Below are 16,330 nucleotides of genomic sequence, written 5' to 3' on the forward strand. Positions count from 1 at the left end.
TTTAATGATCTTCTCTCTGCCTAGAGTCTACTTTCACTTCCTGCCAGGAAGAAAAAAATAAGTACCCTTTTTAAATAAGCAAACTGAAATATTATTTGCTCCATAAAGCCTTCCCAATATCTATTCCATGAGCCTTTCCCAACATCTCCACTTTCCTACTAACAGATCATATATCCTGTTGCTTTAAAATTCCACTAAGAGATCATATATCCTACTGCTTTCAAATTCTTTCTTCTTGCTAGACTAGAGATGCTTACTGGCAGAATCCATGCTAGATACTGGGAACACAAGGATTAAAACCACAACCCTTGTACTCAAGAGGTTTCCAGTACACTAGTAAGTCAAAAATATAAACAACTACGGCACAGGTCTGATGTAGAAAACATATTTCTATTTAATTGACTTGAATTATAGTTGCACACATTTTGTGTTGTAACCAAGATTATGTTACATATGATAATTTAAGTAGCCAAAAGTTGACTCAGGTTGAGTAAAGAAGTAAAAGCACATAAGAAAGAGAACAGGAAGAAATAAAACTGTAAAGGTGTAATGGGAGAGAAAATACTGAGTTAACTGAAGTAATGGCTTAATGCAGAAATAAGACGTTTGGGGAAAGGAAGTTGAATTAGTTGAAGACATTTTTGGTAACAAGAGTCATGAAGGCTACAGTTGCCAGAAATAAAAAAAAAAAAGTACTGACTATGGAGTATTTATTAAATACTCACACTCACTGTTTGAAGTAGAAACTAAGAGGAATCAGAGGATCAAAGCGGTTGGTTATGACTTGCTCAGCTAGTAACTGCAAGTGCCAAAATCCAAACTGTGGAATATTTCAAAGTCCGCCCTTTCTAAATTCAATTTTGGCCTAAATCCAAGGAGGTAGTATCCACAGAATTAGCTAGAAATTACTTATTTCCTAAAAGATCAAAGTCCCAAAGAACTCTGTATGATTTCAAGGCTGCTCATATGGTAATAATGGATAAATTTCACTTCATAGTCTAATCAACTAATAGACTTTAGGACAGCAAATATGAATGACATGAAGGTGCCTTGAGAACCATCGAGTCCTACCTCTTATTTTGAGACTAATTGAAGATACTGAGGCCCAGCAGTTGAATCATATAGATTGCTAAAAGAAGTTCTGAGAAGAAATGAAATATGAAAGATTGGTTTCTAAGGCTGAATATCATGAGAAACTATCATGTTATCCTGTGTGAGTGAGCTCCACAAGGCCAGGTATCTGGTCTCTTTTCTGGTCAACTGTATCTCCAGTATCTAGGAGAGTTTATGGTACTATAACTAGCACATAGTGAGCACTTAAAAAAAATCAGGTGCTCAAATAACATGGTTTAGTGAAGGAATTAACGGGTTCATATATGTGAATGTGTGTAAAGTGGGTGCAAGCATGTAATTAAATGGAAAACTGGTCATATTTAGTTAGATGTTACTAAGTTTATTTTTATTTGCCATTTGGATGACATGATTTTCTCCTTTAAACATCCAGTGACATTATAAATGTTTTATGTAGCAAGGTCTTTGGCTTCAATGCCTTCACCAGGAATTAAGAGTTTAGTATACCATCAATGGATAGAATTTACAAAGTACCCTTTGGGCAGAATCATTAAGGAACTAAGGAAAGTTTTTTAACATATTGAGAAATAACATAAAAGGTTCTGAAAATAAAGGATAATACGAATATTTCATCTTTGTCTTAGTTTTGGTGGGTAGGGAACACAGAAGCAATATTTCATTTCTAAAACCATGTTCCCATGAAGCTGAGCAGAAGGACTGCTTATAACATAATTTTCCAGCCAAATTCCCAAAGGGCCCCCAACAGGCTTTCTCAATTTGTGGGCGCTGTCCTCTAACAATCTATTTCTTTCCAGACTCTCCTTGGAAACCAAAGATTTATGTCATTCTCTTCATGTTTTAAAATGAAATTGTTCCAGGTTAAAGAAATTATGAAAACTAAAAGCCTGTCTTTATCCAAGAACCAACACTGCCTGGACAAATAACTTATGAATACATCCTATTCTGGAGGTATCATCGATGACTTTGCCTCTGTAGCACTCTTGCCATTATTTGGACATTTCCAGAAATCAAGATCACTTCAGTTTGTGAAGAAGAGCTGTGCTTAGACATAGGCTTAAAAAGAAAAGGTAAATAAATATTCTGTCAGGTTATATAGGGGGAAGCAGACCCTCCCTTTTATAAATAACGTATACATTTGCTTAAACTCCAGAGTAAAGGAAAAATCTCATGGACTGAAAACTTTTTTTTAAAAAATGAATATTCACTAAACAATCCTGAAATGCTTTTTGCTCTCTGAATACATTCAAACAAGTAGGTATCACAGCATTTCATTGATAGCTTATCAAACCACAGAATAGAACAGGAGGACAGAATACAAAGGGCATTCTTAAGGGAGCACCATCATGATTGTTCTGTAAAAACATATGAACATATTGCTATAAACTCATCTTCACAGGGAGTCACACAGCTTAATAAGCACAGACCTGCAAGTTAATATTAAAATTCACTTTGATTTCAGCAACAGCAAAGCTGATCCAGCTAGGAGCTATTACATAAAACCCTTATTGTCATACTCGTCTTCACCACTCTCAATAGAGACCACTGCCAGCACCAAGAAGCCAGCCCTCAGTTCACCTCAGGAAACAGGCTACACAGACGGCCGTCCCAGTAACAATGCAGCAGTGAGATGGCCCTGTTTATTTTATCAGAATGGCACTCCCTTAATTTTTCAGTTCTCTTTATTGATGTCCTTTTTCATGTACAGGTCTATTAGATTCTACTTCCTTTACTGTCCTCCCAGGAATTGGTGCTTGCCAACTACAATAAGTTGTTTTGACAACTTGTCTAGCTATACAATACTCTGTTTCTTTCCCTCTACAGTCTTTTTGGCTTCAAATGAGTGCCTTCAAAATATAGCAGAGACTATCCAACCAAACTATGCTACAGAGGGGAAGAGCTTTCTATGTGTAAGCAATGTCCTGCCCAAACTACAATCTTTCATGTGCTCATGGTCCTCTTTCTTTTCCTATTTATTTTTATGGATAAATCCCCCTTGCTATCTTGTCTACTCCTATCTTAATAAGGAATGACTGCCGTGACTACCCCCATCTAGCTATGCCATTCACCGCCAGCACCTCTGCTCTCCTCGTGTGCTTCAAGAAGAACTGATTAGCACTTTGCATAATTAACCTGATTAGCACTGTGCATAATCAAACTGATTAGCACTTTGCATAATTAAAAAGAAATAATAATAATAACAATAATAAGCACTAAGTAATATCAAAAGCTGTTAGTCCCACAGCCCTTTGGTTACCTCCAAGATTAGTTCAGTGCAGCATATTTTGCACCTTCACATTGAAATCTTTTCTTTAACTCAAAAGTCAAGAAAATAAATTAAAATGCTTGCAATCCACAGACTCATTATGGTTTTCATATCCATACCAGTTACCAAAATAATCAGTTTCTTACCCATACACATCTCCCTCAGTTTGGGTCTCACATATTTTACCCATGTTAAAATGGAGAAAATGCGGATATAAAACCAAGTCAATGAAAAATATTTAGAATAAAATTAGAAAACAAGATATATGATGCTTATAGAAGCATATAGAGAGTTATATAGAACTATATAACTCTCCCTTGTGTTGCTTCTGGGTGACAATGAGGCACGTGGAAAGAACTGGACAACCTATCAGAAAAACCTGGCTATGACATTTCCTGGCTAAGTGATTTAACCTTTTGGAACCTCAGTTCCCTCATCTGCAAAATTAAAATAATAACACCAGTTCTGCTACCTCAATAGTTGTAATTAAAATAATAATTTAGGAAGGTGCTTTGTGAACTGTAAGACACTTTACATACATGAGGTATTCAACTCCAGGTCCCTAAATCTCCTATCCCCCAAATTTTATTTCACACCGTGGACAATATTATACATTATGAATAATAAATTTTAGGCTCAGTGCAGTGGCTCACACCTGTAACCCCAGCACTTTGGGAGGCCAAGGCAGGAAGATCACTTGAGGCCAGGAGTTCAAGACCAGCCTGGGCAAAACAGCAAGATCCCCATCTCTACAAAAATTTTTAAAAAATTAGCAGGGTATGGTGGCATGCACCTGTAGTTTTTTTTTTATTTTTTTATTTTTTATTATCATAGGTTATTGGGGAACAGGTGGTGTTTGGTTACATGAGTAAGTTCTTTAGTGGTGATTTGTGAGATTTTGGTGCACTCATCACTTGAGCAGTATACACCGCACACAATTTGTAGTCTTTTATCCCTCACACCCTTTCCCCCTGAGTCCCCAAAGTCCATTGTGTCATTCTTATGCCTTCGCATCCTCATACTCAGCAGGCTGAGGCAGAAGGATCGCTTGAGCCCAACAGTTCAAGGCTGTAGTAAGCTAAGTAGGTGCCACCACACTCCTGTCTGGGCAACAGAGCAAGACTCCATCTCTAAAAAAATAAGATATAATAAAAATTTATATTTATAATGCCTTAAAATTAAAAAGTTATAAAGTCCTGTTGCATGCTTTGCCTTATTTCTTATTCAGGGCTGAATGTGACTAAAATTTTGACTTGGAGTTAAAACTGGACTCTAGTAATTGTTGTTTCCATCACAGCTCTCATTCGTGTTTCTGCGGAGGTTAAAATCAAGCTGTTGCTGGAAATTCACAAGAGAGGAGAAGAAAATCTAGTACATTACTATTAATTTGGGACTACAACATAAGAGAATTCTGCAACTCTGCTTTTCTGCACCCCACCATAGCCAACCATCTGTTCCTTACCAACTTCGAGGCTTAGTTCAGTTCCACTTTCCTTCAAGAAACCATCTATGATACCCATAGGCTGGAAATGCTCTCTTTCTCTCTAATGCTTCCATAATATTTTATCTCATGCTTCCATAGTACAGTGTACTATTTATTAAATATGTGTATATCTATCTGATACCTTCAGTAGATTAGCTGCTCCTAAAGAGAAACTATGCTGCCTATTCATCTTTGCCCCAGAAACAGCTGCCACAATGAATAATGTGGTGGTGAACGCTCAACACCTTTGTTACAGTTGGCTTAAGGAAACTGGATGGTAAACTATTTTTTTCACTAGGCATTTACTATACAATTGCTAAATGCAAGCATGAGAAATTGTTTCAATAACTATATGCTAGAGAATACAAAGGTGTTTGACATACCCATAACTACTTAATCAACCATTAAAACCAACCATTCACTTATTAAAAATAGATATGAGTGCTAGTAAATACTAGGCATTGTGCTAAACACTGAATACAGCATTGATAAAGTTTAAAAGGAACTGTTGGTTCCTCTCAAGGAGCTTATAGTCTAGGTAGGTCTCTTTTAAGAAGTTCATATTAGAGAGGTTGGAGTGGAGTAGTGTGGAAAGGAAACCTTAAAATAGCAAGATACACACCATGGAGCCACTAAGCCTTTATCAACCTACGGGAAAGGAACCCAAATAAGCAGTCAGTGTTCTTGGGCAAATCATTCATTTTACAATTCATTTAATTCAAGAAGGAAAATGCTGCTGTGGAGATTATTCAAGTCCAAATGTTCCTGGTGAAGGTGCTTCCAGTAATTCTGGGAAAGAAGCCAATCCCTTAGTTTTATATGTAAATATTTTTAAAACACACACATATATATAAGCACAAAAGAAAGGTCAGGAAGATGTAAGTCTTTTAAAAATCTATTTTAATAATTTTTTCTGTAACTGTCCACAAAAGTTTGGGCTTTTTTGTAGCCTTACATTTTCTTTTACACAATACACCTGCTTTTTTTTCTAAACTAAATATTTCTTCCATCTAATGACTCTCTTTATTAGACAGCATCTAATTTGCATACATTTACATACAATTTAACTGCTAGCTTGTGAGAACAAAGAAATGGCTCTGTATTGTACTGAAGGACAATACTCAGTAAAGGAAGGTATAAAAACCAACCAGCTTGGTGACTGTGTAAGCTCTTTGTTTCAGATATACCAGGCTCCCTCTCTCTCTTTTAACATACCATTTAAAAGGGGCAAAAATTATTTCATCAAACAATGAAAAAAAGAAACAGCTCTACTTTGTTTAACTGTCCATTTCCTCTCCAGCTTGGTTACTACAATTCAGGGGTCCAAGTTCCCTGAATCTACTACAATTTCCTCTATTATATTTGATAGATTTAATCCCTTTATCTATTTTTGTTTCGTGTCTCATTCCTAAAACAACCTGGGATTCCACTGCAATAAAGCTCTGTTCTGATGCTAATTTGTGCTGCCATCGGCCCTGTTCCCAAGCAGACAGGGTAGAATATGGCATCATGCTCTCCAGTGAACAACGCATACACTTACCCTTAACAGGTTAATAGATTTTATTGAGACTTTGGGTCTTTATCATATGAACCAGCTCTTCAAAAAGAAATGGTTTTCAGCATCTACTGGAGAGATGATGGAAAAGAAGACTTGAATATAGGGAGGGAAATGGTAAAAGAGATGTTAGGGGTAAAAGAGTACTTGAGTCCAATGTTTCTCCACTCAGCAATGCTATCCCTTTGTAAGTCTCCAAACCTGCATGACTCTTGGAGAATTAAAAAAAAAAAAAGAACTGAAAACCACGGACCCTTGACTCTCCTTTGAAAGTAAATTCACATACTCTGTGACACAGGGTGAGTCACTATGACTCTTCTCTCTGTAGCTCTCATCCTTGACACATGGAAAAGGAGATTATGGAAAGCAATCTTGAAGAGGTTTGTTCAGTGTTTTGTAAATATTAACAATTATTGAAAACACACAAAATAACTAATAAAGCTGCGGTCACAACCGACTGAAAATAAACACTAGGCTCATTCAAGTTTCTGAAAATGCCATGTCTAAAATAACACACAAAAAAGAAATATGGTATACAAAAATGCTTCAAGATTATAACAAGCTATACAAATGTACAGCAGGACATAAGGGCAAACTGAAAATTATAAAGCCAGGTACAAATTGGCACCAAAGGCTCGATGGAATTATCATCCGTATCTGGGTGCTGCAAATGGTCGTGGGAGATGCATTTCCTTGGACATATATTTAACATTATTAATTTGGCCTGTTTTCTGCATCTGATAATGCAGATTTACAATTTTAGTGACCCAAAGAAGTGTGAACTTGTCAGTGATAAGTGAAGAAATTCTACCACTGTGTGGGGCTGCAGAATGCCCACATAATTTGGAAACTTTAGCAGCCAAACAGATTGCACAATCTCAACTAGCGATCTTGAAGCATGTCTGATTTTCCACCTGGTGAGAAGAAGCCTGAGTTATCGGGACTGTATGAGTGCTGGAGTGCTGGCATAAACCAACTCTGCCAACTTCTTAACCCATAAACAATTATGAATAATGATCCAAACAGCATTTAAAAGAAATAATTAGACACTGCACTTTAAAAAAAAAACGTCAGTAGTGACTAAAATCTAGTCACTAGAATGAGTAGTCAGGAAGTTGTTGATCCTCCGAAAACCACGGCTTAGTTCTAAAAACAGCCTTAAATTGCAGAGAACCTGACCCTGACCTTCAAATCCCTTGCTCCATGAGGAAATGAGACTACCGCCTCCTGAGTGCTGTAGTGTCTGTTCTTTCAGAGATTGTCAGTAAGTTTTACAATACAATTCCTGTTTCTAAGGCTCATTAGATCTTTCTTATTTATATAGATTTGAGGCAGTACTTGTTTTTGTGTGACAGAATTATCTGTTGGTATCCGACGTCAGACCTATTTTCTACACTCTAACACATTAAATTTTGCCTTGTTTGTTTCTAAAGCACCTCTTAATACCAACTCAGCCAACATCACCTGTGCTGGAGGTGGTTAAGATCCATCTCCCCAATGCATGTTACCACGGTGACAAAGTAGTGACCTAATTTACACACACCTGCTGGGTTAATTGGGCCAAAATGAAAGATGATATATATGCTCAAAATCCAAAACTGATTTTTTTCCTCAAAATTAAATATTTGATTTTTTAAAAATTAGCAGTTTCTAAAGCTAAGTAACATACTCCAGGTGTGCATTTGCCAGTTAATGTACCCTGAATGTTTCATGACACTTGAGGAGCAAAATATATTGAGTGATGAATACAAATCTTTTATGTATTTTCTGTGTACAATGATTAGTATGAGTAAGTGGTCTCAATCACTAAATACATGGGGTGTGCTTAAAGGGTCAGGCCACTGCCTTAAAGCAAACAGGGACATCTCAACTGTGCCAAGTAAGCACGCAGAGTCTGGGCCGCCTTTGAAAATGCAAGTTTGCTATGGAGAAAGCTGTTCTCCATAGCCCGAGGCGGCCTGCAACATCTCTTAGACAAAAACATCACTTACCTCTGCTTGACCTCTTCCCACCTCTTTGTGTTCATTCTTCTCAGACCACTGAGAGTTTTTCTTTGAACCATATTAAGTTTTATGCCAAGAACTGATGAGGGTATGAACAAATAGATATTTTCAGAGACCGCTGGGACAGACACAGCAATGTGTAAATGGTATAGCTAAATGTATCAAAACCCTTAAAATACACATATCTTTGACTCAATTATTACACTTAAGTATTTACCTGATGACATAATCAGGGATGTTTATAAAAATGATTGTCACAATAATATTCATCGTAATTTATGTTTACTGGAGAAAAATTGGAAGCAACTTACATGTCCAAAAATTAGAGATCAGCTAGGTAAATTATAACACATCCATTGTATGGAATACTATATAATCAATTAAAAAAATCATGTCACAAAAAATATTGACAGAAACAAATATTCATAATATATTGCTAGTTGAAAAATCAGAATCATAACCTTGCATAATCCTATGTTGTTGCATGCACACATACATATACACACCAAAATATTAATAATAACTTTTTCTTTAAGTGGTAATAGTAATATCAATGGCGATTTTCTTGTCTTCTTTCTGTCTTTTTGTGTTTTCCAAATAGTTTTACACTGATAGTGTATTACTTTTAGAAGGGAAATATAAATATGATATTAAAAATAAAATGAAGAGTAGGAAAAAAGTTAAATGACATTTCCTAATCTCTCTCTCCTACTTAGATTTCACATTTCACCTATATTTACTTCTGTCCTTGTCAACTATAGATATAAATATAATAGATGTTAAACTGGACAATATTCTTTTATTACTGAATATTCAACTTTTCTAGCTGAATGGATCTTTCACTTATTTACAAATCTTACAAACATGTCAGTCAGCACAACTCTTAGAAAGAGTCTCCAATCTGCTTTTTATGCTTACAAAAACCATGTGAAATAATTGCCTTTTAATAACAATGATTACTTGAAGTGAACTTTTCAAGATACAAATAAATCTATTTATCACCAAGCTATTGTGTCCCGCTTAAATTACAGTTTTCACATTTTGATTTCATTTGTACAGATATAGGGTCTTACTGATAAGTAAGTGCTTTTGTTAAGTAAGTAAAATTAGTATTACCATATGAACTGGATTTGCTGTTAAAAGTATCTCACTAGGGGTTTGATTTATTCTATGATGGTTTCACTGGTTTAATCATTGCTTAAATTAGCAAAATATAATTATACACTTTTATAAACAAGATGTTTTCTTGGGATTTTCCTATGTCACCAAGAATAGACATCAGGGATTGATAAGTAATAAAAAATATCAATTTTTAAATTATATTTCTCGGTCTAATATGCTTTCTTTTTACCTTAGTGATGATCGCTGCCTTCCTAAAAAGTTCATAAAGCTTCAGAAAAATCTAAAATTCATGAGACTTCAAAGAATTAAAAAAATTGATGCTTTTATTTCAAGTGGTAAAATTAAACTTTATTTTCATTCTCAAAAATAAGTTTTGGTTGAATCAAAGATGTAAATATTAAGAGACTAAATCATAAATGTGCTAGAAGAAAATCTGAGTAATTTTTTTGGTGTAAGAATTTTTCTAAGCCATAAAGGAAATGATTGAAAAATGAAACTACATAAAACAATTTTCTACATATACAAAACTCAAAAAGCAAATTAATAACTAAGAAATATGTTTAACACATACTACAGAAAATTTATTTTCCATAATATACAAAGAGGCTATACAAACAAATAAAATATTTTTAAAAACTCAATAGAAAAATATAGAAAAGTATTATAGCGAATTCACAAAAAAGTAAACAAAAAATGTAAATGGCCAGTGAAATTTTAATATGTTGTTTAATCTAACTCATAAGAACTGTAAATCAAAACAATGGTGAAATATCATTTTCACTTTTCTGATTAGGAAAAATTTGCTAAAGCCCAGTACTGATGAGGCTGTGAGAAAGCAGGAATTCTCATATAACGTTGTTACATGTGTGTGTCAGAAAAATGTTTTTGAAGGCAAATTTTTAACAGGCATCAAAATTTTAATTATATAAACATATCTAAGAACGTATGCTATGTGGATATTAAAATAAAAACAAGGATATATTTAGAAAGCTGTTTTGTAATATTTTTAAACAGCAAAGAAACTGTAAATAACCAAATTTCCATAAATAGGCAGTGGTTAAATACATTTTGTGACATCCATAAAATGGAAATATTAAGTAGCTGTTTAAAAAGAGGAAAAGATAAAATACAATATACCAAAATATAAACACTATAAAATCTCTAGAATATATAAAATCTCTAAGACATAGCATTAAGAAAAAAGTACAAATGTATTTGAACAGTATGATTCCCTTTCTGTTTTTAAATTAAAGGTATATAGATACATTTCTCTACACAAGTACAGTTGGAACTTTTTATCTCTGGTGAATAGTACTATCAGTCGGTAAAGACATACTTTTCATTTTATATCCTTGTGTACCATTCAAATTTTTTTAACCCTGTGAGTACATTTTAAAAATACAAATAGCAGAAAGATTGTTCAGTGTAATGGTAAATGCTGAAAGGTATATACATGGAAGTAAAGAGTACTGCACTGTTAAATTTCTCATTCTAGACTTGTCTAGTCCCACAGTAAATCATTCAACTTCACTGGGTTTCCATTTCCTCATTTGTAAAATAATAATTAAATTAGCTCAAAGAACAATCTGTAAGTTACCTTATAGTTCTAACAGTACATATTTTCATGTGTTAATAATCCAATACAGAATGGTGGAAAAATATGTTTGAGACTTAAATATCAATTTTGAGCACCTGTACCTACTACAATAAACAAATCTCTACTTGGTATTTTGTATGTAGACTGTAGCCATGTCTTTATAACAAAAGCAAACACTATATATACTGAAAATTTTGGCTCATTGAATAAACTAAATATTATCTTAAAGACTATCCCCATGCACAACTACCTCTGGGTCTCAATGGTTTAGTTCTGCCAAGGTGTTGAAACAAGACTATCAAACAAGACTGATCAGAAATGTATCACTTACATACTTCACTGCCAACTTAAAGCCACAACCACCAAGCTGACTTGTTGAATCTATCCTTGATATATGCTCTCATATACACAAAATAATGTCAAAATATCAACATTCATTTGTAATTCAGGTATATATTGCCACAAGTACTCTTAATATGTTTTTGATATTGGATAACCTGATAGCGCATGCTCACAAGTTAAAATAGTAATATCTATCTTGTCTTTAATTTGTGGTACTTGAGGCTTCAGTATAATAATGGCCTTCTTCCATTGTGACTTAATATTCCTATCATTTGGTTATATATTTTTAAAGCAAAAATCTCTCAATCGTTATTCAGATGACAAATTATATGGTCATATCTGTTAGATATAGGAAAGTCTGCACTGTGGTATTTCTAAGAAAGCAAGTAGTTCATTCTTTCATTTCTGGGTTCCATTGTGATAAGGACAGAACCATGGGAATTTCCTTGGTAAGATTCAAGGGTATAACTGGTAAGAATGGTGTGTTCTTAATCACACACCATAGGTTCATTTGTAAATTAGGATGTGGCTAAAGCCTACTAAAAAGTATATTGATAGATTTTTAGTATCTGTAGTGAAAAAAGTTAGACTCTGGCATCTAAAAACCTCACAATTTCTGAAACTGTCATCTGACTGTGTTTTTCAAATGTTCACAGTAGACAGCCTACTTCCTTGTGCATTTTTTCACATAGTATCAGCCTGGGTCATGGTAATACTATTATCTGATATAACATCAAGCAATAGGAAAATAATGTGTGAATGAACAGTTGATTAGACACATTAAACTCAGGAAAATTCAATCAAAGATCATCAGTTTCAATGATTTACTACCATACATCTTTGCTTAGTTATGAATAAAAAAATTTGAATGAAGCTTTTGGTGAAATTTCTGTTTCAAGATGAAAGTAGAAATGAGAAAAATAGACATCCTGTGCTCACCTCAAATGGAGAGATAACTATAAATTCCGAAAAAGTTCTATGTTAAATCTTGGGCTCCTATGAGACTAATAAAAAAAAAATCAGTTTAACACTTCATTTTCAGTTTCAGTCTTGATATACAGAAAAGGAGGAAAAGGGCTGATACTACTACTTGAAGAAGTGATTTACCAAAGGGAGAAATGATGGCTCAAAAATCCCTGTAGCTCCTCTAACAAACCCTGGTACCAGAGTAGACAATGAAATTGCTAGGGAGAGCTAAGAGTAGCAATGAATTCAATCCCTCCCTTTGTGGCCAAACTTAGTTCTGCTTTCAGAAATAACAAAATTTTAGGAGATATGGTTAAAATTTATGGGATATGGCAAAGTTTAAGGAGATTTGGTTAAGCATTTTTAATCCATTCCCAAATGCTTACTATGGTTATATTTAGTACCAGGATAAAGAGGAGGATCAACTGGTTGCCCCTGAAGAAGCAGACTTCCCAATTGTACATTGTTAATAGTTGACAGAACACTCCTCCCTTGTCACAGCTACTCTAATACACACAAACCTTGGATGCACAACCCTGCGTAACCTGTAATGATTTAAGAGATTGCATTTCTTGTACACAAGATCTTCCCTTGAATGGCTCCTTCACGTCATTCAAGTCTTAGAATTCAAACTTTATTTCCTCAGAAAGGACACCTACACCCTGCCTCCGGATTACCAGCCATTCATCATCCTTTTTGTTGTAGTTGTATGCATTTGTTAATTTGTTTAGTGTCTCTCTCTAGGTCTTCTAGTTCAGAGCTCTGTCTCTAGTGCCTGGGATCAACTGAATTGTAATCGTTTACTCATGACAGAAGAGTAATCAACACCAGAAAGAAATCTGCTAACTAACAAAAGAATAGTTTCTTCTCTTTGTTTTTTTCAGCAACAGATACAAGACAAACTAAAATAGGTTAATTCAATTAATGTGTTTTGGGTGCAAATCCCAGTTTGGTATTATCAAAGGCATATTTTCACATTTAACTATATTATCATTTCAGGGATTACTTAATTTTCATTTTCATTTCTATTTCATCCTTTCTTTTCTGGCAGGGAAGCCTAAGCTCATTTGTAAAATTTTTCTGTCCTATGGGCATACAATTATATTTTATCCAGAACAGAAGTGCACCAAAAGAGCTGAAAGTTAAAGGAAATGTTCAGTAGATGAGACCTATAATACTGGTTCTGATTAATTAATATAATCACTCTATTAATTATCTATGTTTAAAATTCAAATTTATCTATGTTGGCTTATTGAGCATTCTTAAAGAAAACATACTTGTAATATCCTGCAACCACGAGGTGGAAAGGGTCAACAAATGCTTCCAATTATATCCCAATTATTTTAGGAATGGTTTACTTCACCTTCTGCTCCCTCTACCCACTCACCCTAATAGTGGTCTGCTCCTTACTTAAAAGGGGAAAAACACAAAGATTTCCTGCAGTTTGAGAATCAACTTGGGAGAAATAGAAAAACAGGTGTCTGAGTTGAGCAGAGCTGAGTTTAGTCCTGTCTCAGCCATTTACTAGCTATTTAAAGTTAGAAATTAACCTTCTGAGCCTTGGGCTTGCTCTTTTAATCTAGACCTGGATATTCATGATTCCAGTGTTCATTTAATGGATGTGTATTTGTATGTGTGGCCATATCCATAGTTCTCTAATAAAGACCTGGCCGATGCTACGCAGAGAATTTAGATGGATTGTGCTCTCAACATGCAGTCATCCAGCACAATGCTTTTGTCCATCTACGACACTAAATTTCAATTGTATACTTGGCTTACATTATCTGGAGATCATTACGAAAATTTTCTGTAACTCTTGATTTATTTAGGTCACAAGTAAAGTTATGTGAAAGTACCATGGACTATAATAGTATATTTGGCATCTCAACACACATAGATTCACAGAAAAGTTGGATGATACCAATGTCAGTTTTTAGTTCTGCAGTCCATCTGCAGAGTTAGTGACTGTTGGTTACCTATTCTATGCCTCAACTTTGTCATCTATAATGAGAAGTTTCAGTAGTTTAAAAAAGTATGACAGAAAATGATTCATAATTCCATGAAATTCATAAAAAATACCAAGGTGCTAAGGCTACAAGTATTCTAAAAACAGAGGACAGGATAAACTTTGTCAAATACCGAGGGAAAAAATAATTAACATGTTAGCATATGTCTTAGTTTGTTTTCTGTCGCTTATAACAGAATACTTGAAACTCAGCAATTTATAAGAAAGGAAATTTATCTCTTATAGTTGGAGGCTGGGAAGTCCAAGGTTGAGGGAGCAAAACTGGTGAAAGCCTTCTTGCCGTGACAACTCTCTACAGTCCTGAGACAACGTAGGACATCACATGGCAAGGGGGCAGACCGCGCTAGCGCAGGTCTCTCTTTATCTTTCTATAAAGCTACCAGTCCCACTCCCATGATAACCCAGTAATTCATTAACCCAAGAAAAGACTCATCCATTCATGGGCCCTCATGACCCACCTCTTAAAGGCCCCAGCTCTCAATACTGCCACATTGGGGCTTAACTTTCAACATGAGTTTTAGAGGGGACAAAAATTCAAACCATAGCAGTGTGTAAATAAGCCTTCCATAGATACTTACTACTGAAAAATAAAATTACTCTCTATAGTAGGTTGAATGTTGACTAGAGTCCCCAAAATTTCATGTTCATCTGGAACCTCAGACTGTAACATTCCTGGGAGATAAGGTCCTTGCAGATGCAACTAATTAAGAATCATGAGATAAAATCATCCTGGATTTAAGGTGGGCCCTAAATCCAATAACTGATATGCTTTTAATAGGAGGAGAGGACATAGAGAGACACATACAGAGGGGAAGGTCCTGTAAAGATGAAGGCAGAGTTTGACGTGATAGTGCCAAAAGCCAAAGAATAAATGGGACCATCAGAAGGTGGAAGAGCCAGGGAAAGATTTTCGCTGTGAGCCTTCAGAGGGAATGTGGCCCTGCTGCATTTTGATTTCTGATTTCTAGCCTCCAGAACTGTGAGAGAATAAATTTCTGTCATTTTTAAGTCACCCCGTTTATCATAATTTACTACAGCAGCCATAGGTAACTAGTACACTTTCCCTGTACTCTCTAGGACTAAAACAGAGGAAGAAACACAGCAGTTTTATAAGTGTAAATAGTGATCTCAAAGCCCCCAACTGATAGGAGCACATAAGGACAAATAAAAATCAGTGAGAAAACTTAGAGATTGCAGTGATGGTTTCTGGCAGTAGTAAGCCTCAAACGAAATGTACTGCCCTCTATTTGGAGTTGTTCCCTCTTAAATCAAATGCAGATGCCCTCCAAAAGTGATACAACATCTTCTGATCCAATCCTTTCAAGCAAGCCAGAAACTGATCTTAAAGCGGAATTGGTCATTAAAAAAAAAGAAAAGAAAAGAAAATTAATAGGCTGGGTGCAGTGGCTCATGCCTGTAAATCCAGCACTTTGGGAGGCTGAGGCAGGAGGACTGCTGGAGCCCAGGAGCTTGAGACCAGCATGGGCAACACAGTGAGACCCCCATTTCTACAAAAAACAAAATTTAAACATCTGCTGAGCATGGTGGTGCACACCTGTAGTCCCAGCTACTGGGAAGCTGAGATGGGAGGATTGCCTGGGAGGTTGAGACTGCAGTGAGCCATGATCACGCCACTGCACTCCAGCCTGGGTGACAAAGTGAGGCCTTTATATTTTTAAAAATCCAAGTGGTATATTGATGTAAATAATTAATATCTTACTATGATATATGATCAATAGCAAAAGTATTCTGGAAATTACTTAACTGGACATAAATCAGTTCTCAAATAAAAAATTATTTATGTTCCTGAAGAACTTGATTCAGAAAGTAAATATACCTATTTTTCATCAATGGAAATTTAAATATAATATCAGTAACAAA

General features: G+C 35.1%; 1 protein-coding gene and 1 long non-coding RNA gene across 5 annotated transcripts in view; one reads left to right on the forward strand and one right to left on the reverse strand.

Moving 5' to 3' along the window:
• ZBTB20 (zinc finger and BTB domain containing 20) overlaps positions 1-16,330 on the reverse strand; it is an 838,685-nt gene that overhangs the window by 557,619 nt on the left and 264,736 nt on the right. The window lies entirely within an intron of this gene.
• On the forward strand, positions 1,073-4,551 carry LOC129033797 (uncharacterized). The gene is made up of 3 exons (XR_008501672.1): positions 1,073-1,236; positions 1,950-2,159; positions 4,382-4,551. It is a non-coding gene; the product is annotated as an uncharacterized LOC129033797 (long non-coding RNA).

The sequence above is a fragment of the Pongo pygmaeus genome, chromosome 2 (genome assembly GCF_028885625.2).
Source record: "Pongo pygmaeus isolate AG05252 chromosome 2, NHGRI_mPonPyg2-v2.0_pri, whole genome shotgun sequence".
NCBI lineage: Eukaryota > Metazoa > Chordata > Mammalia > Primates > Hominidae > Pongo > Pongo pygmaeus.